General features: G+C 38.7%; 1 protein-coding gene and 1 long non-coding RNA gene across 2 annotated transcripts in view; one reads left to right on the forward strand and one right to left on the reverse strand.

Annotated features, from left to right (window-relative positions):
- The window catches only part of LOC104944757 (serine protease HTRA1B-like), a 221,043-nt gene that overhangs the window by 203,794 nt on the left and 12,467 nt on the right, over positions 1 to 4,782 (forward strand). The window lies entirely within an intron of this gene.
- On the reverse strand, positions 3,117 to 4,375 carry LOC104944701 (uncharacterized). Its single transcript, XR_798253.1, has 4 exons — positions 4,250 to 4,375; positions 4,026 to 4,159; positions 3,673 to 3,793; positions 3,117 to 3,564 (listed from the first exon to the last, which is right to left on the reverse strand). It is a non-coding gene; the product is annotated as an uncharacterized lncRNA (long non-coding RNA).

The following is a 4,782-nucleotide window of genomic DNA, read 5'->3' on the forward strand; positions in this document are numbered from 1 at the left end:
CAGCGATACTTAGCTCAATCAAAGTAGGATTTGCCTCCTCTTTGCCTCCCTCGTGACTTCAACAGGACTCCAATGTCTTTGTCAGTCTTCGTCTGGCTGACGCTGCAGCTGACGCTCCAGGATAACTTACAGTGATTGCTGAGTCAGTATCGATAGTGTCCCCACCGGGTCTGGATGCACATTGAGTTATTCTGATTTTAAATGCGCTATTTTAAATGATTTTTAGCTGAGGGTTTACTAACTCACGCTGTTATGCACTTCGCGCAATCAGCAGAGTGTTCCTGCCTATTGTAATGCATCTGAAATTTAAAATCTCTCAGAAATCGCCGTTTTAGCTACAATAACTACAGAACAATTATACAGAGTAGAATAAATGAAACAGAGAAGTCTATTTAAACAAGAATATAACTTAGTGATTGCTGAGTCAGTATAGATAGTGTCCTCACCGGGTCTGGATGCACACTGAGTTATTCTGATTTTAAATGCGTTATTTTAAATGATTTTTAGCTGAGGGTTTACTAACTCACGCTGTTATGCACTTCGCGCAATCAGCAGAGTGTTCCCGCCTATTGTAATGCAGGGTTAAGGCGCTTGACCCACTGAGACCTGTTTTACAGGTTGAGTTGAGCAGATCTGAGATTTGAGAGATTTTAAATCTCAGATGATCTGAGATTTAAAATCTCTCAGAAATCGCCGTTTTAGCTACAATAACTACAGAAAAATTATACAGAGTAGAATAAATGAAACAGAGAAGTCTATTTAAACAAGAATATAACTTACAGTGATTGCTGAGTCAGTATAGATAGTGTCCTCACCGGGTCTGGATGCACACTGTAGTATTGAATTTGATTGCTGTAGATCTTATGCTTTAAATGTAGATCGATACGTTGAATACTCACAATGAGGACGTAGACCCCGAGGCATTCTGCCATGCACTCCCTGACCAGCTGGCTTCTGATTTGACATTTCCTCAGCAGCCTCTCCATCCCGGAGCTTTCCTCGGGCCACAGCTGATCTTTCAGAGCGGGGACACTGGCTGCAGGTGAAGGGGCCCCACCCAGCACTGCTCTGTCTGCCTGGCTGAGCACAGTCTGCCCTTTCATACTGGAGCTGTATTCTACGTCACACACTTTATGACATGGCTGACGTGGCGGTGAGTGTACACGCAGGAGAGGAGAGTAGTTCATTTTGGAGGGCATCTTCATACCTAAACTACTGAAGATATGCTTAAAGAACACTTGACTGCACAGAACTGGACTCCTGCTAACAGGCCTGACTTTCTTGGAGGGTTTCACAGCTGATTGGAATGACTTCTGATTGTCCCTCTTGTTTGATTGGTTGTTACATTTCTTCTTCTCTGACCAAAAAAACAGGATCTGCACCTCCTCAAGCTCGACATCCTTCATCTAAAATAAGAAAAGTGTTTCCAAATATTCAGTCAAGTTCTTCTGTTTTATGAGGAATCAACTTGTTTCGGTGCCATATTGCTACTTTATTGTTTACCACAGAATAATAAAGCTGATAAGAGATGGAAATCTCTTTGGCAATATGTGCTCATTATATTTTTTGCTAAGGGTATTTCTCTACATGAGAGAGATCATTGCCAGATCATATACACCATCAGTTCTGTTGAATTTTACACTGCTGCAAACAGCGCAGTAACTCGCTGCTAACAACACATATAAGTGAGGAGATAACATGTTCGTCAAGAGATTATCACACTGATTATAGTTAACTGATAATATGTCATTGAACTAGATAGTGTAACACAAGAGAAGCAGAGTTTAGTAGAATATGATCACATTTCAAGATATTTCACCTTTTTTTTAATGGTCTAATAGCATCTGTAAACTATGTTTTAAAGTCCATTTAAATGTTTCATATGAAGGTAACCTTTCAACTAAAATGTGAATGAAGAGGAAGGTAAACAAATAATTACTTTATTTAATCTGATAGTTTATTGCTAGCACTTCTTTTATGAATTATATTTATTTAATTGTATCTGATTTTATGTCACACAAATAGGTTAGTGTCTAAAGGACATCACCAGAATGAACTCCACACTATATCATTCTTCAACATTTAAAAAAATGCTTTAAAAAATCTGTTCTCTCTGAAGTTGAGTTTACCGACCATTTTCAAAAGAAAAACTCCCAAGGTGCTATCATCTCCACCCCCCTCACAAAGGCAGATTTTCTAGAAGATGAAAAGAGAAATTAAACCTTTTGATATTTCACTCATGAAAGAGCGTGTAATTGTTAATTTTATCTTGAAGTAAGTTAAAAAGAAATCTGGTTCCAAAGCACATGGAAACTACAAACCTGCTGGAGGTCACGCTGACACATTCACTATATGAGGGCCGAAGCAGTCATCCATAACAAGCTGTGAAGAAAGAGCTGAAATGATGAAGACCGGATGGGTTTGGTTCTGATTGAGAAAGATCAAGTCTGTTATAAGCTTGGCAGAAACAGCAGAGCGTGACAGGAACAGAACGTGCTGCATTTACCCTCAGTATCGTGCTGTCGAAAAGCCCTCCTGTACAACAACATCACAATGAAAAAGCAGGTTAAGAAAGGTTTCATTTAAAACCATTTAACCAAACCATTTAAAATGCATAACTTCCATAAATTCTCATTTCAGTTTACCTAAAAACACTGTAGCTGACTGGTTTTCAGCATACACTAACCTGGTAGGATGGACCACATCATAGGCTGTAAAATATATAATGAGGATATTTTTGGAGATGAGGTTCAACTTCCAAAATCAGTAAAAAAAGTCAACAAAAAACCTCCAACCCCTGTTTAAATGAATGCCATTATGCATTCACAAAACAGTCCAAAAATGTAAAAGCCAAAAAAGTCCCTAGAAAGCTACAAGGATTTAAAAAATAGAATGTACTTGAATTAAGCACACATCCATTTAAAACTCCAGCTGGACTGATCATCAGTCTGACACCATTAACAATCTCTAAATATGTTAAATGAAAGTATTAAATAAATCAACCTTTACTAATAAGACTGTCAGTCATTTTTCTTGTGTGAAAAAAAAAGATTCTTATTTAAAAGTGGCTAGCCTAAACTGTGTAAAAACCCCACAAAACAGGCAAATAACAACAATGTTAATAAATTAAAACTCTTTATTTGACATATCACACACTCACATCCATACAAGCTTATCCTACAGGAAAAATTCTAAAATAAGTATTTGTGAAATGTTAACTACCTGATTTGTGTTGATTTGTTAAATCACTAGTTTTAGGGATTGGCAGGTTTGGAGTCTACATTGGTAACCCTGACAACAGGCCAGAGGCCCTAATCCAGCTGAGTCCTTTTGGCAATCAAAGGTTACTTAAGTGTTTTTGTTTAATAAATACAGATATATTCTTAACATATGCAAACTCACAGCTCTGGAGTGAAACACTCATAAATTGCAACATTTTCAGGGGATCAAAGCTAGACAATGTACTCCATGTAATACTCCACTTTACGTTTTATTTAAACGCTCCGAAGAAACTTGAGAATAATGAGTCATCGTCCCGCATGTCTCCAAAGGGGTTTTGCCCACCTGAAATACAGACAAGAATGCATTAGACTTAAATCAAGCAGCTAAATTAGTCAAGATAATATAAAAAAGCCTGTATACTTCATGAATAGTCACTATGTATTGACTGACCTGATATGGCCGGTCCTTTCTGATGCTCGGGGCCCTCCAGGACCCCGGGCCCTCCGGAGCGGGTCACCGTCGTCTCTTCTTTGCCTTGGCTGTCTCTGACTGTTCGCCTCTCCTCTACAGTCTGACAGATGGAAACGCAGTAAGAGACATTCATTGGAATTCACAACAAAGTGGTGAAATAAAAAGAGAGGATGAAGCTAAATATATAAAATAGTCATAGGGAAGTTTGTAATAAATATCTCCCTTTTCAGGGTTTGAGCATATTTTAAAGATAAGAGCGATAATATTGAGAATTTAAAATGTTTTCGTATCATTCATTACATGCATACATCAGGAGAACATTTTTCTCTCACCCCATCAGGTTTCACCACCTTGGTGACGGCGACTGACTGGAAGAATGAGCGGGCTCTGGGTTGGTTGGGTGCCTGACCAGCAGGTGGCGTCAGAATCTGATCCAAGCCCCGAGAGGATACTGCAGAGTCCAGATCTGGAAGGGAAGGATGGGAACAGATAATCAGTCTGAACACGAATCATAAACTTCATTTGTTTTTCTATAGGATTAAACAAAAAACCCCACCTCTGTCTTCTTTGTGCTCCTCTGGAGTTCTCTGTGGGCCTCCTTTCCAAATATCATTAAACTATAAAAGAGAAGTTAATACATAACAGTAACACTGCATGTTGCCACAGAAAAAAAGCATTGATGGCAAAATGGAAGTATGTACACTGAACAAAAATATAAACGCAACACTTTTGTTTTTGCTCCCATTTTTCCTGAGATGAACTCAAAGATCTAAAACATTTTCTATATACACAAAATAACCATTTCTCTCAAATATTGTTCACAAATCTGAAAAAATCTGTGATAGTGAGCACTTCTCCTTTGCCGAGATAATCCATCCCACCTCACAGGTGTGGCCTATCAAGATGCTGATTAGACATCATGATTATTGCACAGGTGTGCCTTAGGCTGGCCACAATAAAAGGCCACTCTGAAACGTGCATTTTTGCTTTATTGGGGGGATCAGGGGGGGTCCGAAAACCAGTCAGTATCTGATGTGAGGGTTAGGAATAGGGTTAGGGTTATGGTTAGGGTTAGGGTAATGTTGTGAA

The sequence above is a fragment of the Notothenia coriiceps genome, unplaced genomic scaffold (assembly GCF_000735185.1).
Source record: "Notothenia coriiceps isolate Sejong01 unplaced genomic scaffold, NC01 NC01_scaffold00000339, whole genome shotgun sequence".
NCBI lineage: Eukaryota > Metazoa > Chordata > Actinopteri > Perciformes > Nototheniidae > Notothenia > Notothenia coriiceps.